The sequence below is a fragment of the Poecilia reticulata genome, linkage group LG11 (assembly GCF_000633615.1).
Source record: "Poecilia reticulata strain Guanapo linkage group LG11, Guppy_female_1.0+MT, whole genome shotgun sequence".
Lineage (NCBI taxonomy): Eukaryota > Metazoa > Chordata > Actinopteri > Cyprinodontiformes > Poeciliidae > Poecilia > Poecilia reticulata.
Genome location: NC_024341.1, coordinates 21,898,505 through 21,925,001, shown reverse-complemented (window position 1 = coordinate 21,925,001; position 26,497 = coordinate 21,898,505). Strand labels below are relative to the sequence as shown.

Genomic DNA, 26,497 nt, shown 5'->3' with positions numbered 1-26,497 from the left:
AGAGAGAGAGAGAGAGAGAGAGAGAGAGAGAGAGAGAGAGAGAGAGAGAGAGAGAGAGAGGGGCGTTTCCACGTTTCAGCAGCCGGTCACAGAGTACCAGACTTCAGCGCGCGCAGATTCTCCGAGAGATCACGACCAAACCCGAACCTAACATTCCTCCGTTATCACCCACGAGCTCAGACTGACAGCTGACCTGACCCGTGTCCCCTTCACGGCAGCGGCACCCTCTGACTAAAAAAAAAAAAAGAAAAGAAAGAAAGAAAAAAGAACATTGACCCATTACTCGAAGCCGTAAAGTGAACCAGACGAGGTGGGCTTAATTCCCCCCACCCTTCCCCAGCACCACGTCTGTGCTCTCTGAGGCCGACACCGACACATTCCGAGGAAAATCTTTCGTCCCGCTGCTCCCCTCATCTCTGCCTCGTCTGTAGCCGACTCATTTTGCTGCGCCCGGGGTGAGTACATCTCCGTTCTTTCTGCTTTTATTCCCGCTTCGGGGTTGTTATTTTAAAACGCAGCTCCCTGGAGCGTCCTTCATTCATTTGTCTGAGCTGGGAGTCGAACCGGCTCCTTCATTCATGGACACGGTTCGTCTCTCCGAGTGCATACCATTGCATGATTTCGATGGGGAAAAGAGTACTTCACATTCATTCTGGAAAATGTAGTTTTCAGTGTGTTTTACCAAATATAATAAATGTGTCATCTAATTTAGATTAAGGACATTTCCTTTCCTCAGTATACAGTTGCTTTTTACATTTGCGTGGCAAATTGGGTTTCCCCCACTTTCCCTTGGGGGCTTTCAGTCCATCAGCAGTTAAAGTAATTGCATTGGAATCGTTGAGGCTACTAGTTCACATGTATCCAGTGTCCTTTCATTTCCCAGCGTCCTCATGGTACTATTACTCTGACTCTACCCAGCCATAGCGTTCGTGTTCTACAGCTGAACCACAACAGGTTACAATATTACATAACTCTTAGAAGTAATTTGTTTATGGTATCTCCAGTTGTTTTGAACCAAAGCTTCTAAAGTATTGCGACTGTAATAATAACCCTCTGGTGGCTGGCAATTTGAGTATGAGCGGATGGATTTTTTTTTCTCTTCTTTTCTTTTTTATGAATGGATGGGAATGCACAGCCAATAGGGAAGGGTGGGAATTGTTCTCCCCAGTTGAAGCGCTGCACTTTATGAGCCTGTATATCTGTATTACCTCCATATATATATTTTCACATGCGTCTGTAGGATAGTGAGCTAACATGGAGTAAAAAAATACGGCTGTTTCACGATATCTCACCGTTTAAACCAAAATGTATAACTTTTGTTTTGTAATTACTTTTATACAAAACAGAAAAGCAACGATTATTCCTAACTGCTGCTAAAACAATTCAACATGTTAATTATTACATTTTTATATATTGCAATGAAAGTAATTGTTAGTTTCAGCTGTCACAACTATGAAATTATATTAATTATGCTATCTGTTTTTGCTCTTTAGAGGGTAACAGTTTTTTAGCCATGCTACTTGTTTAGGTACCCAACCAGCAGTAAGCTGTTTTAACAGAGCTTCTATCTTTCTGGGTAAATATAACCAAAACTAACATGAGAGGCTTGCGCCTTTCCAGAGCCTCTCTTACAAATGACATATTCACCAAAGGAATATGTCATTGCATTTTGGCGATAAAATATTTATTTTAATACTTAAAAAAATGAATTGACTTGTTTGCTTACTTCTATCATTTCACTTATTTCTAGTACTGTGTAGAAAAGGCTTATGTACTTTAAAGAAGAATTTGCAGAATGTACCAATTTTCTTTTACCCGATTAACCAATTCATTTTTAATACTTGATAGATTAATTGAATGCTAAAATAATTGTTAGTTGCAGCCCTACCCAGCTGTTGATTGCAGTGGAGTTGAACAATTCGGAGGCAGTCTTATCCTTCGCTATTCTGTCCACTTTGGATTCAGTGGGATTGAAACAAGCCCACAGCATGTTGGTGCAACCACCGTGCTTGATAGTAGCTTCCAGAGCCTCACCTCGACCACACCAAATGTACTTAGCGGTCCAATAGGTCTTAAATCTTTGTCTTGTTAGACCTTTGCCTCTTTCATATGACCAGCTGCAGTTTTCAGTTGCGTGCCCTTTGAGTTTCCCTTCTACAAAAACAGAACTTCCGATTTTCTAAAGAAAAAAAAGACATTAATTACCATGAAAATGAGCACCGCTGATATATTTTTGCGTACATCCTACCTCAAAACCCTTTGAATGTGTTGGGAGTCTTTTTTAGGGGTGTTTAAGAAAGCACCTCAACAAGCGCTTTGAACTTTGCATTAAAAGGTCATCTTTCAGGATGACGCTGGGTTATAGATTGAACGGACCAAGGCTCAATCCTTTCAGAAATGTGTTTGCCGTTTTGTGTGGGTGAGCCTTGACTCAGCTTTTTGGGAGCTTGTCTCCTCTCTGTGATATTCATCGATCCGTCTGCTTAAACAAAGGGGGAGAAAAAAAATCTGGGCAGCACAGCAGAAATGTGCTTCCTCTCTCGGGTTCACTTCCTCCGGGTGTATGTGCGTGTGTGTGTGTGTGTGTGGTTTCGGATGTCCCCCCGTCCCCTTCTCTTCCCTCCCACCACTACCAAAGCGGCTGCGGCCGCTGGGGGAATGTTTGTGGTTGACTGTTTGCAGGCTCAGAGTCAAACACAGATTTCGGGAAGATCAGTGTTAAACTGGTGGAGCTCGAAACAGTCAAAACAAAAGAGGAAATGCGTCAGTCATTTTTTTTTTTTTTTTTTTGTGACTTGTACTTCAAGTGCCCGGTCTGCAAGCTGTTTGTAGACACACATTTAGACTTAAGATAACTTCACCATAACCACAAGACGAGGAAATAAAACAAACTTTGTTGGCATCTTTCCTTGTGTTATTTATACCATTAAAGGAAGACGTTGCTCACAGTAAACTGAAAACCATTTAGTTACTGCATTTTTTTTTTTTTTTTACCAAAGCTGACTCACCAAAGATAATTAGGGTCACTTCTGCAACCACAGGAAATGAGGAATTGAAAGGTGGGTTAGTAAAAAAGAAGAAGATAAAAAAGCCTGTACTTTAAATTTAAAAAGAAAATGTACCATTTCCTCTCGGAGTTCAGTGTATTACCAACACCAAATAATAACTTGTATTCTTAGAACTGAAATAAAATAGGTTACTTGTGTATAGCTACTAGATGCTATCATCATGTCAAAGCATAATGCATTAGGAACTGTTCAAAAAGGAATAGTAAAGGGAGTCTCCATCAAAGTTGTGAATTTTATAGTCAACTGACTTTATTGAGGATCTGTTATGAAAAATGTACTTAAGCATTGAAAGAAAACAGTGACAGTGAATATGATCAGTCATACCTTGAACACCATGTTAGTAAAGGCTGTTAATAAAGATTAGGGCTGGGTGTTGCTAAGAACCTTACAATTCAGTTTCAGATTTTTAGGTCACAATTTGATTTGATAGCAATTCTATCAATATTGATTTAAATACTTTGCGTAACACGTTGATCTTTGATTTAACCATTAAACATGACGTAATGACTGAAACCTTCACACAAACATTTTGTAGTTGTACAGTTGATCCCTATAGTATTCACCTGCTCATGAGATTGACCCTAGGCATTTATATGTCCTTTACTTTTGTCTAGACCCTATTTGAGTTTTGAAAATGTAATAAACTGTTTTCCACGCTCTATATGATCTGGGTTAAGTGCTTGCTCCCCACTGACAAACACAAAAAAAACACAGTATTTTGTGTTTATTTTCCACCAAATCACTTTGACCTCAGCGCATTGGTAATGATAACTCTCAACACTTTGTCAGAGAGATTAAATTCCGCCAGGAAAGGGGCATTTACTTTGGGACAAATTATGACTGCTGATTGGTCAGTTGCTGGCAAACCCACTGGCTTGATTTGACTGGTGGGTGTCATGTCAATTCTACTCATGAAAGTTGGACATAGGAATAAATTACTTCTAAACACATCTCTGTGCATTAGTGATGAAAAAGAGACAGATGAGGCACTGGCAGCAAAGGGTTCACTTGCATGTTAATCAAAGTGGACATGTAGTTGTAAATATGCACCATTGATGGCTTAATGATAATTGCAAATATAGGTCCGTCTTGTGGCCTTTTTTCTGGACATTTGGGTACGTCTTCTCATCTATGGAGTATGGACCTACTGTACTCTATTCTCCGGTTTTTAGGTCGCTTAGGTTGAATCTAAAAATGTCTCTAGTCTCCAATTTACAATTTGAGTGTCAGGAGAACCTGATATCTGGAAAAGCCTTCACATCACCATGGGATCTGGCATGTGATATTCAGTGAAACCAAGCCTCAGCCGGATTAAGCAACAAAGGATGTCATCACAGAACACAAGGTAACTACAGTCACATCATTAATGAAGACTCACAGAGATCTTTGTGATCTTAAAGGATGTTCTTGGATATCATGGATCGTCTAACAGGTCCACTGATGTGCAGCCTGGCCTCCCAGGAAGATATGAATTACAGAGAGTCACCATCACTGTGGGGTGTTGCATTCCTACCTGGAATCTGTTTCCTTGGGCTGCTCTGAACTATGTTTCTCATTGCTGTATGACATGCAGAGATGACAGAATATGTTTCACCATATCATTGACAAATATTATAGCCAACATTTTGTGATCCTACAAAGTGATGCCGTATGCATATATTGCTGAATAGTGCTGAATAGTATGCATATATTGGGATAAATGGTGTACAATTCACAGTGGTAAAGGTACATTAGTTTTAGTAAAGGAATTAAACTATCTTAAGATCACAAATATGTACTTTGTATTAGTCATAAAACAACATCAAAATACTCTTAAGTTTGTGTTGTCAGTACAACAAGGGGTATGAATACCTTTGCAAGGCACTGTGCAGATAGAGAGAGCGGTGACTTCTGCTCGTGGTAGAGCTGAGCTCCATGGGTCTGATGTCCCAGTCATTTGGGTCACTGGAAGTGATACCGCCTGTAGGACGGAGTCAGTGTGGGCAAGAGTGAAAACCAGCACTGAGAGCCAGGCTCACCGCCCCCACTGAAGGAAAGATGTCTATAGCCAACTCTTATTGGTTGTGTTTAAGCATATCCAGAGCAGTGGACATTCAGCTTGTGGCGAAACAGGAAGTGATGCCAAAATCACTCCCTTCCCACCTCCCTGTTACATCACAGCTTGGTTGCAGTTTTTAAGTACCTGCCATATTTGATGTTTTCCCACTTGCAATGAACAACAAGAATCTAAATTTATCATTTATGTGAGCTAAAAATACAGATTTACCTTGATTCAGTGTGTATCTGGAACATGTGCAGTGATTTATTGTAAACTGCCACAGAGGTTAAGCCTTTCCCTCTGATGCTTGTGCAGATTTAATCCCTCTGGCAACTGCTCATGATCTCTCGTCGTCTGCATGTTGTTGTTTCTTCTGTTGTAGAGCTCCGGTTTGTCGGCTAGGATTGGAAAAGTTCTGCATTGTTTAGATATATATTATTTTTCTTTTCTGATTGTTTTTCATGTACTGTGTGAGGAGCAAATGTCCAGCGATGATTGCATGAGCACAGCTGTGGAATCATTCCACAAATCCAATCTGTGTGTATTTCACAGTGGCCAAAATAGTGGATGAAATGACCCAAACACGCAGACTGGCTGAACAACACAAACGGCATGGAAAATTCACTGTACTTTCACACATGCGCGCACACACACAGCGATTGCACGATTTGATTTAGGGCACTCGTCTTTCCCCCGGTGGGCATAATCTGCTCTGCAGCTTGCCTCTGAATGAAACGCCTCGGTGGGCCTGATTGGATTTGATAAGACCTGATTCAACTGAGGCAGGAGGGAAAGGACGCAAATACACGCTTGCATTGTGCTTACGTGTGTGTGTGTCTCTTTTACATGCTACAGGATATTATCAGGGGTCAGCTCAAGGTGTTAGCCGCTTGCCTGTCTTTCACACACGTACACACAAGCTCAAATACAGCATGCACCAAATGCTCCAAAATCAGTAATGTGTTACAAACTAAATGCAAGTACTAATATATTTTTTTTTAAAGTTGGTTTTATTCAGTTGTCAGCCCCCGTTCAACAAAAGTGCCGGCATCCCTTTTAGTGCTGGTTTATCTAATGGATTTCACATCTGCTACTGACTTTTTTTCTTTTCTTCTTTTTTTCCCCCTCACTGACCTGCATGGTGCTCTCCATTCACTTAGATACATTGAGGTATTAATATCAACAGGAAAACAGTCACCAGGGAGCCTCGTCTTCTATTTTTAACAGGTTAGAAGCAAAACACAATGACTTCCACCGAATACCTTTACTATCATGTCTTGCGCTCAAAGGAGGTGCCTTTACTTTACCTTCCAGTGGCGAGATGAAATCATTGAAACAGAACTGTGAAAAGCGCAAATGCAGAAAATCATAAGTGATAAGATTTTGCTGTAATTATACGGAATCTATTAGCAGAAATGACGTTCGCTAAAATGCTAACATTGTTAACATGAGGTTTAGCATTCCTAACCTCATGCTGTGCTAATCATGACTTGCTTAAAACTACTTTACCATCGATTGTTAAAAATGATAAACATTTGAATGAAGTTAAAACACTTTTGTTCCTAGATGAAATTTTTTTTTTTCATTTTCTGCTGGGTGCCATTTTAATTTCTCCCTTAGTAAGAGGAAACGGTAATATTAGATACCACATTTCAAATACACTTTGTACTTCCTAAGATATATCAAATTAATTTCAAATATGTCTCAAAAAGAAACAAAGGGCTTCGAGAAGTTAAATGTGATTCTGTTTTATTTTTTTACACATATTTAAGGGTAAACTCACGTTATGGCAAAACTACTATTATTGTGCAGAACACTTCCACACCTTTGATTCCAATAATCACAAACTGTTCAGAATGGTAGCCCATCTAAAATGCTTGAAAAATGTGACAGGACTTGATTTTCCAGAGAAATCGCTTTCTTCCATTGCATTTAGACTGGTGTAACATTCATTTTCAATATGCAAGATATTAAACAGAGTCAAAGCATCTTAAAGTTAGGTAATTATTCAGTTTTGTCTATAAGGTTGTATTCATACTTGAGAAACTTGGATTTAGGGGTAAAGCAATAACATTTACACATTATTTCTGTTTTACGATGACTATGCAATGAGTAAAGTAAGGAAACTATTGCAATGTATTAATGTATCTAGAATTAAGGCCTTAAAATGTATTAAATTCATAAGCAAATGTAGTTTTTTTTTTCTTGCAGGACCAGCTGCTAACATACCCTTGCTAGCTACCTATATAGCAAGTTTATTTCATTTTTTTACATCTATCGTCAGTAAGAGGAAATTATCGTCATTTAGCTGGATGATGCTCATTTTCACCACTATTGGATTTTTCTGTTGCCAACCCATATGAGGCTAAGTTCATTATGTGCAAAAATCTTTGGATACCATGGAGGTTAAAGTTACAGAGAGCCATATGCAGTGTGAGAAGCGCAAAGCTACTGCCAAGAGCAGCAAACAGACCCCAGAAATTTCACAGTGTTTGCTATGCCTGATTGTGAAACAGCAGGTTATCCAGCCATCCCCATCTTAAAAAGTCTTAAATTTGACTTGCTAAAACGTGCAGGTGCACATACAGACGTTTTTAGCTGCCTCATTGCGTTGTGCTAGCCACTTCTCTGGTCATAATATTTATTGCAGGACCCATCATTTGCCCTTTGTAGAACGCCCACTCTAACTCTTATCAACGAAACTTTATAAACCTGACCTTTTTTTGCAGTTCATTAGCAATTTAAGCTAATGGTTGCTTAACCATTGATGTTTCAATGCTTTAACCAACATTATTAATACCACGATAAACTACAACAGCCTCATTAAATATGTGCACAAACATGTGCGTGTGTGTGTTTTAGACAGATAACTTTTTGGCCAGTCTTTGTCATCGTAACAGATGACGAGCCAGCATGCGGCACAGTGGAGAATCTTGCCGTGTCCATAGAGGTGGGGGGGCTGTGTCTTTGCGCTTCTTCATCTGCTCGTTGGATGATGATGTTGAATCTTTGTGTCTGTATTTGTGTGTGCCTGTATCTGTGTGATTGTGAGTGAAGGTTGGGGTGTGGGTGGAAAGCATGGCTTTGGAACAGTTGGACTTGATGAGCAATGCATGCGCTGATGGGACTCTTTGTGTTGGTGAAGTGATTCAGAGCTGTGGACGCTTATTTCTGGTGCTCTGGACATGATCTGCACCAAATGTTTGCACGGTTTCACTAACAGCATTTGTTTTCGGCTCCATGCAGCTGCTCAGCTAGGAGTGACCATCCATGTCGACGGGGAACATTTGCTTTCTGAAATAACGTGTTAAAAGTCCATATGTGCGAGTCCGTTTATGGTATGGGTTGGAAACAAGAAATGCAATGAAACACACCAGCATCTAAACACACATACACACACATGCTCGCAGTGTCTCCTCGCTTCAGTACAAATTCAGGCGTCAAACTTGTTTGACGTTGTTTATATAACCCTCAGGGGGCCCAAGTACCCACAGTCGAGGTACGGCGACTTGCGCTAATGCATTGTACCATCACACAAAGACCCGCCTGGAAGCTTTTATGTAACGCCTTGTGCCAAGATTTCTGAGAAATCAAATGCAAGGTGGGCAACAAGCAGCAACCCTAACCATATCTGCTCTTGTTTTCTTACATGCAGTCTTAACCCATCTTTTAGAGCATCTGGGCGTCAATGGGATTTATGTGAGATTCTCTGAAAGCATCAAAAGAAAATCATTCAGTAAGTGTACAGAGCCTTTCTGTCCGTAGAAAACATATCTCTAAATCAGACTTAGTCTAGTTTTCATCTAGACATATGAATGTAGACACTCTCAGTCACTAATTATCCTAACTTATTATTTTTGGGGCTATGGGTGCAAACCACGGGATCTGGTATGTCACACATCCTCGGAGATAACATGTAAACTCACCTGAGATAGGATAGAAACTATTCAATTGTTACATGTTTAAATATGAAAATGAAATGAATGTTTGTTTTTGATGTCAATGCAGACGGATAAACTCATAAAATATGACACATTTTAAGCACAGGTCGCAGAAACTCGATGTCGTCATTCACAACTCCTCCTTCTGTTCGCTAACCTTATCCCGGTTGAAATACATCCTAAGAAATTGAACTTAATAGAACAAGTAACAGACCGTGCACTGTGGAGAGATGAGAAGTGAGAGGAATGCAATGACAATGGCCAGGCTACTGAGGCACTGCAAGTGGTGAAATGGAAGTTTGATAGATTTACGATATTGGTATCTTAACCTCTCTTTTACGCCAGAAAAGTTGGCAGGGACCACAAGGAAACACAATGTACTAGGTAGGTATGTGGACATAACAATGTTACCATTAACACCAATGTTACATTAGTAACATTGGTGTAATAATCAGTAATGTAACTGATTATTACATTACCGTGTTGCAGTGTTACAAACAGTGCTGATATAGTTTTAGGGCCAACTTGATGACATTTTAATTCACTTGTCCTACTTTACCATACATTTCAAACTCTACTTCTTTTGCAGGTTGTTGGTGGAAATCTGAATCAGTGCAACAGGTGCTCCTGTTGCACTGATTCTATTCTTTGACTAATAACTTACGAATAAATCTTTGCTAACCAAGCTAAATGGAAAGCGTCACTCAGATTCCAAACAGAAGAGACATTTCTCAGATTTGTTTAACAGTTTAAGTGTCCTACCAGCAGTAAAATATTTGAGAAGACTTTATTGTGTGCACACCATTACTGCTAAAACCCTTTCAGTCATCACAGCCATGCGTCACTGCTTTATACTGCACACTTTATCACAGAGGTTTAGACAAAATAAATATTGAGAGGCTGTCCATGTTGGGAGAAAAAACAAATGTTCATCCAGAATGAGAATAAAATGGTCAATACTTCCACTGTTTCCCTTGTTCCGTAGCTCCTGGGCTGACATCAGGGAACCGTGTAGCTAAAACAAATAGGAGTTCAAGGCTTGTATTACATGAGCTGTAATTGAATTTGAGCAATTGTGGTGATGAAAGTTGCTTTTTACCCATGCTGGTAATTACTGCTGGGAGACGGAGCATAGAGCTTTGCTGGTTGCTAAGGCAGGTTTGGTTACTAAGAAACTAATTATAAATGTGTCAAATTATTGCTGCTGGTGCTTACCAGAGCTACCATGATACAGTGAAAAGAACTGCAAATGCCGTAAGGTTTTGCTCTGCGTGTTTATCTCCAGAGCGATGGACTTTGTTGGTTCCTTTGTCTCTTGCTCAGGGTCAGGATCTGGATCTTCATCACATCCTTGTCAATCAACAAGTCGCCCACACATTAGACCAGAAACGTTCCGTTGGCAGAACGTTTCTGGTTATTACCACGGCAACATCAAGGATAGCAACCTGGACTGTCGCGCAGGGAATTCATCTAAAGTTGGGTTGTTACAGAAATCCATAAAGAGAGGCTGTGATGTGCATATGAAGTGCAGCTGCTACCTGATGATGGATGGAGTTTCATTTCCTGTGAACAGTACCTGCCTTCCTCCTGGTGCGCTCAATCCGCTAATGGAGCAACAGGGAGGACTGAGTGACGGCGGCAAGAGAGACGGAGTGTAATAAAGGATGGCATGTTTTTGAGTCTTGCCTGGAGTCTTAACACAGACTGAACAAGTTGTTTAATCTCTAATGGACTCTTAGGGGCTCTGTGAATGTGTGTGTTGGGCCACTTCCCCTTATAGTACCTGATTGTTTGACTCCACTCCACTGCTAGTGTGTCTGTGTGCGCCTTTCCCTCTCCCCATTCAGCAACCAATGATGACTCATACTCGCACCCCTCCGCCCCACATCCTTCTCTTCTTCCTCGCCGTCCTGTTTTTGTCGCCTCCTCTTCCTCTCTTCCTTGTTTCCGTCCCTCCTCTTTCAGAGGCAGCAGATGTGCCTTGGGCTGGTTACCGTAGATGAAAACTTCGGGTGTGGAGGTAGTAACTGCCCACGTCCTTTAGATTTTCTTAGTCACAAATAAGTGGTTATTATCATGCAATTAATAACTGTTTAGAGTGTTAAAGGTCTTAATTTTGGTGCTGGCTCAATAGAAACAAATAAAAAACAAATGAAAACAAAACGTGGAGACTGTAGAGAGTTTTGCGATTTGAACTCAGGACAAAGACAGGCAATCATGGTCTGCCTTCACTAGGACTGCCATGATAATACATTTTGTTGGATGATAAGTTGTCCCATAAATTATTGCAATACAATTTTTATTTTGAGACCATTTTCAACTAACATAATAGTAAAGGGTTATTTACCCTCCCACGATGCTCAGTTGGAGCGCGGTATATGTCACTGTCAAACAGTGGAGAGGTGAGGATGTTGTCCCGTCAGACTATCAGTTCCCAAAACCACACACTCTCAAAAACAAATTGTAAAAATGCACGTGGGGTCAGCGTGTCTCCACTGGACCGCGCACAAGGTAAAAAGCTTGTGGGGTCCAAATGACCCTGTTTCTTAAGAATATGAGAGCAAGAAAGCAAGTACACTCACTCAAAGATAAAAAACCCTTTTATTTCTAAAGTTTTTTAGAAATGAATTAGATGAATTAGATCATTTAACACTGGAACTGAAAAACATTTTACATATCCAACATAAAACAAACAACCAAAACAACAATTATTAAAATGAATTGTGAAATCTCTGTAACAAAATGGTAATCATTCAGTTTAGGCCAGGAAAATAGGTAAAAGTGGCAGGTAGTGCAGAGTGACTACTTTGTCTTGGGTTTGCAAGATTTTTCAAAATGCTGTTTTTTCAACGATATTAAAAGACGTCTCTTTCATGTGTGCGTGTGTGTGTCTGTGTGTGTGTGTGTGTCTACAGCTGTGGCTTCTGCCCTCTGTGTAAAGCGAGGTTATGGCATCCTGTTCCTCTTCCTCGCTGCCTCTCCATCTGGAGTTGATCCAGCCTCAGTAAACTCTGCTTTACAGTGGGATACAGCTCCATTATCACAGTGGAGAGCGTGGGCATCCGGACCAAGGCTTGTTGTGTTACTGGATCATCACGTTGGATGTGTGTGTGTGTTTGTGTTTTCTTGTTAGTGCTGTTTAATTTAACAAGCTGGTATAACTTCTTTTTTGTTAACAATTCTGCTATTGTATTTTATTTGTTTATTTAAAAAATAAAAACGATAAATAAAATTAATCTGCTGGGCTTCAGGGTTCTCCCATAAACAGCTGACTACAAATAGACTATAGGATAAAAACTACTCATTAAAAAGGTCATTCTATTGACCTTTTGCAAGTCCATCACCTAATCACGTTGAGCTGCTATGACGGACGCCCTACCTGCTTTTTTGGACCTACTAGGCTTTCCTCATCAAAATTTACAATAAAATGACAAGTTTGCTTAGTGAAATTGTCCATTTATGCAACCAACCGCACAGCATCTATGACCATTAGGACAATAAAATCAGTTAAATAAAAGCAATTATAGGCAACGAATTGCTTTACAGGAGTTGGCTTGCTGCATCTTGGTTGTTTTGACGTCCATCGTGGTGGAGTGTGGCGCTTTCAGAAGAGCGTGGAGTCTCATTCAAAGGTTCAGTACAAACTGCCAAATTCAGAATACAGTGATCTCTTGCTATAACGCGGTTCACCTTTAGCGGTCTCGCTGCTTCGCAGATTTTTTTGTGCAGTTTATTTCACAGTGCATTGTGTTCTGTGTCCTGATTGGCTAAACAGTCTCCGAGCTCCTTCTCTACCAGAGTGCCGTTACGGTATTTAAATATAAGTAATACAGATTGGCAATTCAGGAGATGAAAGCTGAAAACTTTTAATGCCTGCTGGAAAAAACTGGCCAGAAGCAGCGCAAAACCCGACCGGAGGCTCGGTTGACGAGATCCATCGTTCTGCCGTAGATACAGCTGTGAATCTCTCGGGGCAGGTTGGAGGAGACGCTTTAATGACATGACTCCGGATCACATTAAGGCCCGATTGATGAACACATACATCTTCTGACCTGAAAACATGTTTTGTTCTTTGGTTTCAATGTAGAGTATTTAATTATGCTGTATAATAATCGTAAAAACTAAAGGTAACTACTTCACGGTTTTCACTTATCGCAGGTTATTTTCGGAACGCAACCCCCGCGAAAAACGAGGGATCACTGTAAACACTTCTGAAAACTAACCATACATGAATGCAGCAACAAGTAAACAGGACCAGTCATGTCAGAGAGGATGCGATTTACCGTTAAGCTGCTGTCGTAGCATTTCCTATTTTTCTATGTATGCTAGTATATTGGGGAAAAAAAAGATGTTATTTGGCTCTCAACAAGACGAAACAATGCAGATTTAGCGGAACGTCAGCCCTTGTCATGCTTGTCATGTAAAGCACAGTTTTGATGTGTTTATGTTCTGAATAGTTCATGTATACTAATATCAATGCTGTTAAAGAGTAGAGGTACGGATGTGGTGGAATTTCAAAACATTTTCAAAAAATCTTGTGGCAGCCTGGCCAACGTGATGATCAAGCTTTATCTTTTGCTACAGGTTTAAAAGCATTGTAATGCTATGGTTTTTCTCTGTCATGTCTTCCTTTGGCATAGAAGGAAGATACTTTATGACTTTAGGGATAATTTTTTTTGTCTTTAGGTAGCTAACTGGCTGCTTGCAGCTAAAATTTTGCATTGAATTTGTCATTTTGTTTTAAAAAATAGTGGAACTTGTAGTTGTCTTCAGAGATAATATGCTTGTATTCAAAGTTTTTTTTCTGTCAGTATTCTGTTAGTTGCAGTAACAAGGGGGACTTCATCTTTATTTTTCTGCTAAAGAGGACGCAACTGCGGTTTAAAATTGAGCAGATTATACGACATTTGAAATTTCTTATGAGGCACAATGAACATGCTTGACAATCGAAACGGCAGATGCCGTAAAGGCGCTGATACACGGCCGGAACGAACCTTGGGATAGCAGGCTAACACCCGTGTTAATGCGACACATATGCCTCAGGTTTGTCAATACTATCTGCCAACAGCATTCTGTCGAAGACGAAATGTTCACACGTCGATGTTGGCACAAAGGCAGCGACAACGTGGGCTTGTGCAGGTGTCTGTCAGGTACAGATATGAGCCTGACAATGAAAACACAGATGTGGGAGTGAGAGGGGGCGGTTTGGTTATGAGAACGAAGTGTCTATTGGGATAAATAGTATCTTGATTCTTTCACGGTACCTTTCCATTAACAAAATCAGACGAAGGAACAGAGCTTATCGATTTGTGAATTAAATAATTTTTTTGGGCAAAGTATAAAGTGAGCACACTCTGCTAACAGCAAAAGTGGGTATAATAAAGCATTGTTTTGCATGTCTATAAAATTTATTTTGACTCTGTATGTGTGTTTGGCTTGGCTCAGCATTCATTTTTTTGTCTTTGCATATTGCTGAGGGACGAAGAGGAAGTACAGAGTACAGAGGTGCTGCTGTTTTTTTGTGTTTTTTTTTCTTCAGAGCATAAGAAGCTGTTACTTACAGCGAAGGCTTCGGTCTCTTCAGCCAGCCATACTTAGATTGTTTCCTGCTGCTGAAAAGGTCAACACATTCGTTACAAGAGGCAGCGATCTTGTTCGGCTTTTATTTCAAAGGTTCCAAAAGTCAGCTGGAAACCTTTGAGCTGTTACAACCACGTAGCTCAGAGAGAAGTCAATTTAAAAGAACAGAGCTGGGAATTGAGAATTTTTTGTGTCAACCTCACACAAAAAGTAACTTTTTTGTTGTATTTTCTTCAAATCTAAAATGTAAAAATGAGTCATTTCAATTATTTTTTTCTGCAAGATTTGTTTCAAACAGACGCCAGAGTTCCTAGTTTGAAAATCAGTCTCCTCCAAACATAGACTGGTGAGATCACGTGAGAATCACTATGAAGGGGAAAATAAAAAGAAACGATGGAGTGAATGAGAAGGAAAGGAGAGATAAGGTGTTATAGATGTTTGAGGCGGTGGAAGGTAAGTGCCAAAAATGAATTTGGTTGTTGAGAAGAGGCGTTGGAAAGGATGTGAAAAGAGAAAATGGTGCAACATGTTTTTTCTTTTTTCTTCTTTTTTTATCCTCGTCTTTCCTGTAGGATGATCTCACCTGAAGAACACATTTAACTATTTTTTCCTCATCCAATCCCTATCAGAAAATGACAGTTGTTCACTCTCTTGAAAATGTGTTAAAAACCAACACGATTGTCAATGTCCCTTCATTTTATTTGTCTCTTTAATATTCAAATTGGGTAAATTGTTAACTGCTTGAATTATATTAGAGATTTTTTTTTATTTTCTCAAAGACCAACAGTGCATCAAACAGAAGCAGTTAAGTCATTAAAATAAGATATTTTTTATAGGAATTCATCAGCCAAAGAAACCACCTGTTTCTTTGGCTCTCTTTCTGGCTAAGAGAAACACATTAACATGCATACATGTTTCTGTACATGTATGCACTTCTTTCTTATTTTCTGATACTCAGCTTGTAAAACTACACTACTACACTTTTATAAATCCTCACATCAAACCCAACGAAGCTTTGAACTCCATAATTAGGTTCTGAAGTGGAAAAGGCAGTTCCTCGTCAGCTTCCTGGACATGATTTAGCTCATCTTCAACGGTTTCCTCTTTGGCGGATGAATCCATGCTGTGAACTTTGACCCCTTGAGGAAATGAACCGGTGTTAGAATGACATGCTCTCTCATCTGGAGCTCACCTCCTCGTTAGGAGAGTGCCGTAGATGCGTCTCAAACCCAAGTCACAGCTCCTCTATAACACCTCGGTACTGATCTTTTTTTAAAAATTATTTTCCTTCCCAACTTCTAACACGCATGTTCTCACACAGTTGCGCGTGCACACACACGCACACACCTAGTCCAACTGTCATCAGATGATCTTCAGAATTCAGCTTGATTTTTCTGATTTCTTGGCATCCTGTCAAGGCGTCTGACAGCGTTTCACCGCAGGCTCACTGTGTCCCAACATTCGCAGCTCTTAATTAGATTTACTGCATGACTACCTGACCACCTGTTTCTTTGGCTCTCTTTCTGGCTAAGAGAAACACATTAAGCGGCACAATCCTCAGTAGCTATTTATTTGTGTCAGAGTTATGTTTTTCTGCAGCTTCAAAGCAGAAGCGAAATAAATCTTAAACTTGAAGCAACAAAGGTTGGCAACTAAAACGCCTACCATTTGTTTTCATTAAATGGATTATTCTGCCGTTGTTGTTTTTTTTCCTGATAATTAAATGTAAAAGTATGATTTGCCTGAAAGGGTCTGCTACATTTAAGCTAGGAGTAATCATGATAAAAAATGTAAAAAAATCAGTGAGCTTAAAAACAAAACAACTTAATCTGAATATATTTAAAAGTTTCTGTTTGTCTGATATTTCTGATATCCCCAAGAAAAAATTTTTAGAAAGAAAGATTAGAACATGGCATTTTGTAATTACATATTTAAAGAGAATAAGAAGTGGGTAAAATGGCTGGTGGTGTATTGCACAAAATAACTTTAATAAAATAAAGTTTCATCGTATGACACGCCAAATCAAAATTAAGTCTTTTCAACCCTAACCTTTTATCGGATAAATTAATTGTATGCTAGCTACCAAAAATGCTAACGCAGGTCCGCCTGCAAATCTACGTCCCGGTTTGGTTGAAGTGAACTTTGATGCAGTTTGAATGCCAAGTGGACCGGAGACCTCTACAAAAGCAGGAAGTGGACAATAGAGGATGGCATTCTGGGTAAATACATACAAAACAAACATGGGAGTTTAGCGCTAGCGGGAGAAATGACTTGTGGTCTTTTGCCAAAGACAAAACAGAAATCCTTCAACTGCTAAAATCTCATGCCACTCCATTTTTGTCTACATTTTGTGAAGAAAGAAATTGCATTACAGCCTTTGCCATGAATCTCCTCTTGATATATATTTGAAAAGTAAAAAGAGAAAGAAGTATATACAGGACATAAGTAAACATCCGTGAAGTTTGCCTCTACTCCTGCAGAAAGGGAGAAAAACGAAACGAAAAACCACAGCAACACATAACATAAGCATATATTACAAACACAATTATAACATCACTGACAATTTAATAAAAGCACTTTGAATTGCCTTGTTGCTCAAAATGTGCTATATAAATAAAATTACCTTACCTTACCTAAAAATACCTTACCTTGGATGTATTTAGTAGTAACTAAATACATCCAACGTAGAGTGTCTCTGAAAATCATCTAAATCCAAACACCTAAACACTGCCTTTGATAGGCTGCACTCCATTAGTTCCCATACTTGTAATTAAAAACTGTACAAATTTTATGGCAGTCAATCAGTCATGACTTTCAATTTTAGAAACATTCGAATCATTCTTTTTTAAACCTTGGTAACAAACTTCTCACCTACTGTAGGCGTTCAACTGTGAGGCATTCTGGAATCTGGATTCTGCTGGGCCTTTTGGTTTCAGGGGTCCAAAGAGTTCAGTACTTTGAACCAACCAGTTTAATCACGAATGCTTCAGTATTCGAAGCCCATTTCATTTTCTGCAGTTTAATTTCTCCGCTGCCCACAGCATAATGTTTGCAGTTTGACATAAATGTTGCCTGGTGTGGTTATTTATTTAGGCCTAACAGGTGCTCAGTGTGCTGCCATTTGTGGCATATTACTCTTGATTGGACCCTGAAAGGCGCAGAGGTGAGAATGTACGTTCAAAAATGGGTTTCCATATTCTTTGTGGCGTTCCCGCTCACCGCCACGTGTTAATCACAGCTACACGCCTGCTTAGAAAGCCTGCAGCACACTTTGTGATTAAAGCTGAGGTAAAGAAGAGGTGAGGAGAAGGTATTTTTGACCTAACGTCTAAGAAGACTCAATTCTGACCTTTTTTTTAGTGTTTTTCTGGGGATGTATTATTATTATTATTTTTTTTTTTTTACCTAATTTGATGTGATTTGTGAGCTTTCGCCTCAGTGAAAGCACATGAAGAAATCAGAAATTTTCAGCTTCAAACAATAAAAGTTCTAATTTTGTCTCCACACACCATGCCCCTCCCCTCCTCATCCTCTCTCCTCCCAGAGGCGCAGAGATATTTTTATCCTCCATAAAGCTCAAACGCTAATGAAGCATTGACGACACAAATACATTTCCATGATTTTTTTTTTCTCCCCCCGCATCTGGCTTCTCCTGCCATAGTTGTGACACAACGAAACCTTCCTTCTTTTTGGGCTCTAAACTGTCATCCTACATGAGTCAAGATTACCCTCAGTCTGGTCTTTACATTCCAGCACAATTGTACGATTGTAAAATATCCTTTTTAATCAGGAATTGAGTCTTAAAAACCTCGAGAGGCAGTGATGTGAGAGGATTCCTTTTACTTCCAGTCCCTTGGTGTGTTTTGACAGTGTTATGAAACGAGACTCGCATCTCCCGTCCAAAGCAGTCCGACAGTTTACTCGAGATAGATTTTTCTCGTGAGGGAAATGATGAAAGCTTTTGTCACTCTATGAAAGGACATAGAGACATTTTTTTAAATACTTTAAGGTCTAGAGATGCTAAATTCAGAAGAAAGACTTCCAAACTCGTGTGATTTTATCCTTTGGCCTTCTTTGACAGATGTATTTTCGTTCAATGTGATGCAATGGTCTGTCACCAACTTTTGATGTTTTGCAGTTGTTGACCCTCTGGTTCGACCACATAGCTGCTTCATTCCTTGCAGTACATGCTATCTTTTCTTCGACAGTAATCTTAGGGTTGAGTTGGGACTTGGCAATGTGACAAACCCGTTCTATAGCACTGGATTTCTAATATCTAATGTGTACTATTATGGCCTTGTTTCAGAAAAAAACTGCTTTTTTTGGGCTATATCTCCATTTGTCATTTTGTCCTACACAGCTACTTCATATGGTACTTTTTCCCCCATAGCTAGAATAATTTGCCAGAAATACCTTTTTTTAAGTTGAGTCTTTATCTTTTCATTTCATCCTTCCTTCTTTGGTTTGTTAATTCTTTTCTTTTGCCATACCATAGTATGTACACGTGATGTATAAAAGAAAAAGGGACACAGTGCTTTGTTACTAATTGACAACACTTTGACAACTAACAAGGTCAGGAAAAAGGAGAGGGAAGTAGGTAATCTATGCTAGCTTGACTTTGATAACCTTAACATGTAGATGTGCTGCAGAATTCAGTGTATTTTGGTTCAGTTTAAAAAAAGGCGAACCACACACTGGCTCTCTAACTCATCAGTAGAGCAGGTGTTTAAATTAACTTATCAGATCATCATTTAATAATAATCACAACGTCAACATCAAGTCTGTAAACATTAATACTGTAACTGACTGTTCTGTTTTTTTATGTGGGAAATGTCTGCGTGTTTTTTTGGTGTTGAATCCTCACACATTAGTGGAGCTGTTGTCAGTCATTTACTATGGCAATGGGTCTGTGTGTAGCAAGAAAAAAAAGAATATGAGTGGTTTTTAGTTGTTTTTCTGCATCATTTTTCCTTTGCTGTGGCGCACTGCACTAAACTCAGGGTTTCCCCAAAGTATTACAAGCCTGGCAAGCCACCGGGCTTAGCATTGCTTATTTATTTCCTTTTTTTTTAATGTTTGCATTTTTAAAGACTTTTTAGTTGGTGTTCAGATATTAATCTGCCAATCTTCCATCATCCATCCATCCATTTTCTTTTCACCCTTGTCCCTTAGTGGGGTTGGGAGGGTTGCTGGTGCCCATTTCCAGCTAACGTGTCGGGCGAGAAGCGGGGTCACCCTGGACAGGTCGCCAGTCTGTCACAGGGCAACACAGAGACACACAGGACAAACAACCATGCACACACACACTTACACCTAGGGACAATTTGGAGAGGCCAATTAACCTGACATGTTTTTGGACTGTGGGAGGAAACCGCAGTACCCTGAGAAAACTCGCACATGCACAGGGAGAACATGCAAATTCCATGCAGAAAGACCGGGGCTGGGAATCAAACCKAGAACCTTCTTGCTGCAAGGCAACAGCTCTACCAACTACGCCACTGTGCAGCACCTGCCAATCTTCCAATAACACATAATTATCAAGGGATATTTTAAAATTTTCTGTGAACTTTAAACATTTTTTTAAGTCAAAAACACGACGGGCCACTGGATGAATGACTGCCAAGCGCCCCAACCACAAGGGCTTAGCAAGTTTTCTGGGGGAAACCTTGCTAAACTCATAATACATCTCCAACGTTTTATGCACGCACAAAATTCCTGGGTGTAAGCAGTAACATCCAACGTGCCTATAGCTGCATTTCGCTAAAACAACCCCTCCAACTCCGACTATTCTTATGTTTTTTATTTGTGTAACATCAAAACACTTGGTGAAACTACTTTGATTTGTAAAATGGTCCTGACTGACTGCGAACTGCGCTGCATTATGAGGTTGGTAAGTGAGCGAGATCTTAGCCGCCTGAAAACAGGATTAGGATGGATTAGGGAATTAGACCTGACAGTTGTTAACCTGCTTTAGGCCGACCAGTGTCACAGATGGGTCACTAAGTCATGAGGATTGTTCTAAATAAACTTTGAATAGGGGAAGAACTGTGTCAGACGTGTGAGGAGCTCAGGATTTTGCTCCTGAAATCATAAAGATTAAATGGCTTCTCTTCAGTTTATGAGTTGAGTTTTTCTTCCAGCATCTATCCGCCACATCTGGACTCCCACCTTCTGTCCCTGGCTTTAGTCGTCCAGGCCATCTGGGTTTTGTAATTCCAACAGCGATTTTTTTTAAATTTTTTTTTAAGGGTTTAGATTAATGAGAATGCAGCCTCTGTGACAGGCGTAGCGCTCTCCACTTTCTGCCTTTTCAGCTTTTGGCCCTCACACACAGCAGCTGTTCACATTCACTCAGCCTGCAGACATCCAGAAGAAGGCAACCGAGGCTGGAACTCAGACCTTTGATAAAATATAAAGGAAACATTAAGAAATGTAGAATTTCAGCTAATTGTGAAAGTTTTAATTATGCACAGGTGCATCTCAATGTGTTGCATCAATTACCATTTATCAAGAAAAATATAAGAATTTTGAATTGTATTGTTGACAAATTTCAATTTGTGATGTTTAAATGAAAAACAAAACTAACAGTTTTATCAGAAATGATTATTTTTACTATTTTCTCCACAGTTTGTTCCATAAGACCATCGATACATATCAGGAACTTTGAAAATATGATCAAATACAGTTACTGTGCAGTTAAGTGATATAAATCAAGCATATTTTGATTTAATTTATTTTCACATTTTCTGAAATACAGATCGGTTTTAATTTTGTTCTGTTAGAACTTCATCTACTCATGTTTTTTTTTTTTTATTTCAACCTTCGTATTAGATTAACAAAACCTTAATAGCTGAAGTGGATTAGGTTACTGGGCTGATTACAGTCTTTGTGTTTGTAATTAGTCTGTAATTAGTTATGTAATGTAATGTGAATGAAAAACGGTGAGATGGAGTTTAATTGATAACATCCAGTGACTGATAGAAAGATCCAAACTTTAATTTAGCCAATCAGCAGGGGGGGGGGGGCATATTTTAACACACTGAAATATTTCCAAGATAATTTATTGCTTTTTAAAATTTCCACTCTATGGTTCCCTGTTTGTTTTTTGTTTTTTTACATATACAAAAATAGGAATTTGTCTTCTTTTTTTTGAAAGTGAGAGAAAAGTATAATAGTCTTTTTTCAGCCAGCTGACCTGTAGTGTGCAGCATCAAGTATGGGAGGTATAACTATACTTTATGCTCAACACAACAACAAAAAAAATCTGGCATGTCATTATAAGACCTTTAATCTGTCAGAACAGTGTTTAAACAGGTTTTAAAACTCAGCAGTTTTAAAACCTTTGTGAAATTTCACTTTAGATTTCTCAAGTATTACATTTCGAATACTTTCATCTTATTGAGCTTATCCCTGTATATTGTGTTTCACTCCCTCTGTTTCACTCTCGTAGCCATTTTTTGTTTTTCTCGCAGCCTTTAACCTGAGGCCAGGAAGTGTGTCCATGGTAACATCAGGAAGTAAAAAAAAAAAAAAAAGAAAAAAAAAAAGGAACCTAAGTTTGTTTAGCCTCGGCTCGGCCTCCGTGGAAGTTCTCACTGAATGTGTTGTTTTCTTCATCACTTTAAACACTCAGATGTCTCAACCTGCCATGTTTCTAGTCACTGGTAATTTTGGACTCAAAGTTGCAACAAACAACTGCATATTGGTTGATGAATTATGCTAATAAATTGCAGTTTGGGCAGAATCGGGACAAATCCTGGGAACTGGACACAAAATTAAGATTATTCTGGTAGCTTTTCTTTTTTTCATTGATCTTTAACCTCTTGCTTTTCCAAAGCTGTAGGCCCCCCCACCCCCAAACCACAAAAAAGAATAAAAAAAATAAGGAACATCTGTATGCAGGACACATCCACACAGTGTTCACAGTGTTAGTGTGTGACTGCCTGTTGTTTTTGTGTGCTGCTTGGAAGGATTGATTGTTGGCCCTGCCTACACAAACTCCTCGGCAATGCCGTTTTTCTTTAGCTCTGGGGAAAAGAGGAGGGCGTTAAAATACAAAAACGTGCATGTAAACACATAAATTTACACATGCAGCTGCGAGACAGTACATAAATGAGATTGCCGAGCATTAAAAGGATGTCAGGTTTAGATTCTCAGTATATTGGCATGTGCGTTCTTGTCGTTGTTTGTGCAGACGCAGCAGTAAATCAGCTCAGCGGCTGATAGATTAGGAAACAAAACAAAAATCTGATTCCATGGTGGCAGCTGCAGGATTGAAGGATCGGTATATGGAATAAATACCAATAACCGTTCAGTGATATATTTGGGTTGTCCAAAGGGAAAAAGGAAATCGTCTTAAAATGACAAAGAAAATATTCAGGCCATCAAGTTTTCAGCAAATCAAAATATAAATGTGGCAGGAAATGTGAAAATATTCAAGCTATGTTGCTGTATACCTCATAATTTTATTACCAAAATTGTGTTAAATGAGCCTTATTATCTCTTGAAGGAGACGATTTACGAGCACTGCCTGAACTTTGTCCTTAAGCCCTCTTCAGTAATCTTTAATCAGCATCACAATCAGCTACTGATCAAGTTTTATTGTGGCTGAATTTGGGGTTGTGTGAGGCTGTAATTGACCAACACGGTCAATCAGAAAACATGCTGTTTGAAAAATGTTAAATTGTTCACTTCAATGTGTATCCCATCAATGTTAGTCTGGTATTTATAGCCTTCATTAGTCCACATATTGGCACAGAATAAAATCAGTGGGGTTGTCAATTTACTCCTGATGGTTCCCACATGAAAGAAAGAAAGGAATAGACATTTCAACTTTGTTTTATGGTAGTTTTTTGATTACACATAAAATGTTTCTCATAAAGTTGGAATGATTTTGTTTTCATAGCTACACATTTCTCTTGTTGAAGCCAAGACTATGTGAAATCTTTTGAAAATATTGATCAATATAATATCAAGACCAAAAAAAATCATATTTTTTATGTGAATTAAATTTATGGACAGCTGTGTATTTGTCCTGTTAAGAAATTAAAAAAACATATATTTCAGTAAATGGCACTCTCCATACTCACTGTTGCCAGGATTATTAAGGCGGGCTAAATATTTGGCTAATGCTAATTTGTAATTTGTTCCCATGAGTTAAGTCGTGGCCAAGTTCTTTTTTGTCTGTCTCCTATGTCAACAGAGGGGCTCTGTAGTTTTTCTTTGTGTACAAAGAAGACAAATTTGGTTTTGAAGATGTTTCCGATTGCAATAAATCATGGGCAGTGACGGTTTAGTCACAAAAGGAGGTCCACCGCTCCCATTAAATACGGTGACACTGTTTTAAAGCTACAGCTGGCATCTGTTAAGCATCCAAATGCACATTTCACCCAAGCCTTCACTGATTAGACATCAGCTCCCAAAAGAGCAGGATGACGGAAACGTTTAATATTCTGAGCTCTAAAAATCTATTACTGCATCTAGAAGGCGTTTCTGTTGGAGTCTGTTCATCAAAGTCAAAACAAGACAGAAATGTTTTAGCGCATATCTATATAGCTGGATAGACAGATTTAGCAGCAAGTGAAAAAACTGTTGCTTTCCTGCTTCAAATACAAGCAGTTGGGTTATGTCATCTGCTAATACATGCCAATGTAATTTTACTTGAGATTTGCACATGAAATATCTATGAAAAAACTGCATACAGCTCACATAATTGCTGTTATTTATACATAATGTCATATAATTGTGAAAGGCCTCCTTGTAATGAAGCTATTGCGTTGCTTGGTCTTGACCCAGAAATCTTATTTTTCTGAGCTAAATGTAAGAGTCTCATAGTTTTGGCTCGTTTGTCTCCTGCTGTTCGCAAGGTTTTAATCCTCGTTTCATTTCTTGTCTTTCAAGCCCGCTTCGCTTCTTTCGCTCAAGTGTTCTATTTATGCCTTAAACTGCAAACTTCAATGTTTTCCCTCAATAAAGGAGCAAAACAGACATTTGCATCGTGACTTTTCTTTTACCGATTGGTGAAATGAAGCTCCGAGACGACGGCATTGGGCCCAATAAAGGAGACGAGTGAAACATTTTCAAGTTGGTGGATAATATAAAAAAAATCAAAAATACAACCCAAAAAAAAGTCTGCATCAAATGCTCTATTTATATACACGGCAAATCTTCTTTTCTCTTCAGTGGAAAATGGGCCAGTGGCCTATATTCTCCGGTGCTTCGCTGCTTCTCGTCAGATTAGCGCTTCCTCCTTCCCTCTGTTTTTCTCCTTGCCTTTCTCCTGCACTCTCGCTCTGGGCTTTTGAACTGATAAGTGCTGGCAGCCCTTGCTGCCTCATTGGACACGAGGTCCTCTTTAAGGACTTTTTCTTTCTCCTTTTTTTTTGTCCACCCCCTCCCCACTCCTCACCCTCTCGTGATGTAATCCAGCGCTCAATATCTCTACTTTGGCTCTTCCTCTCATCCCTCTCTTTTCGCCGTCCGGACCGCTAGCGTAAACGGCGACGGTTTGCGGCGAGTTAATCCTCTGCTGAAGCACAGGGAATGTGCAAAAACAATCAGGACATTTGAGGAAGACGCACACAGAGAGGATGTGGTGAACAAAAACCAAGCCAGCACAAGTATTTGGAGGAGAGGGAAAACAGAAGCGGTGGCATTATATCGGGTGTTTCGATCTGTAGCGGGGCTGCGTGACCAAGACAAAGAGAGACATAAAAATACTAATGGTCAGAAATCAATTCTAATGCCTCATCCTGGTAACGTGATCCCACGGTGACGCTTCGATGCTGTCCGCGCAGGACGCTTTGTGGGAGAAAATTGTCATGTTCATGATGAAAATGGCAGCTGCTTAGAATACGGCCTGGCTGTAATCTCTAGGCTTTGTATTTGACCTTCCAGTGACAGTGGAATGTTTTAATTTGTGGTGCGCGTAAACTGCCGTACCAGATGGCAGCACTCTGCTGAGTCCCCGGAACATGACATCTTGAATAAACGAGCAGCAGAAATGTCATCCCGCATGAAAATCCGCATTAGTCAAGTTTTACAGAAGAGATTTCTGCTTTTATCCAAAAACAAGTGCTTAAATATTATCTGAATAAAAAAAAAGTTTCTCCAGTGAATTGGAGGTAGGACAGAATTGAGGGTGAGGTCAAACATTAGAAGCAGTTAAAGGGGAAGTATTGATGTTTTTGAGCTTTAATGTTATTCCCTCATCAGTGTTGCCTTAATTCTTTCATGGATGTTAGAGAAATCCTTTAATCTCCCGATTACCGATTGGGGGATAAGATCAGCTTCATGTGTAAGTATTGACCAATCACCGATTTCCCAAAATTAAGGAAATTGGCACCGATAAATCGGCTGGAAAGTAAATAAATCGGTGCAGCCCTAGTTTTTAAAAAGCTAGAGGGATTAATTTAGAACAGGGGCGTAAAAATCCGTTTCATTTTGGGTCATATCAAAAATCTGAATGTTCTTAAAGGGCCGATTGTAATGATAAAACCCATAAAACCGTTAAAATATTAACAATGTGTGACCTTAAATGTGACTTTTTATTCCTCGCTGTATTGGTCATGGACTTTAATTTGACATCAAGTATGGCTGAGGCAGAAATCAGCTAAATCCAATGTTTTTGACTTAATTTTGAGGAAAAAAAAATTCTAAAATCAGAAATAATGTGGGTATCTGTTGACTTTGTGTGAATGTTGCAGATTTGTGAAAACTTGGAGGAATTTATTGATATAATCTGGAATCTGGAGGGCCACATAAAAAGCTTTGGCGGATCAGATTTGACCCTCGGGCCTCGGCTTTGACACATGGGAATTAAGAAGTCATATATTTCTTAAGTCATTTTTGAGTTATTTAGCATTCTCATA

General features: G+C 39.3%; 1 protein-coding gene across 1 annotated transcript in view; it reads left to right on the top strand.

Moving 5' to 3' along the window:
- The first annotated feature begins 67 nt into the window (after positions 1–67).
- Positions 68–26,497, top strand: part of pea15 (proliferation and apoptosis adaptor protein 15) — a 43,718-nt gene continuing 17,288 nt past the window's right edge. Inside the window, exon 1 of the mRNA XM_008422557.2 lies at positions 68–455. The gene's annotated coding sequence lies outside the window, so the exon portion shown is untranslated. The remainder of the gene's footprint in view (positions 456–26,497) is intronic.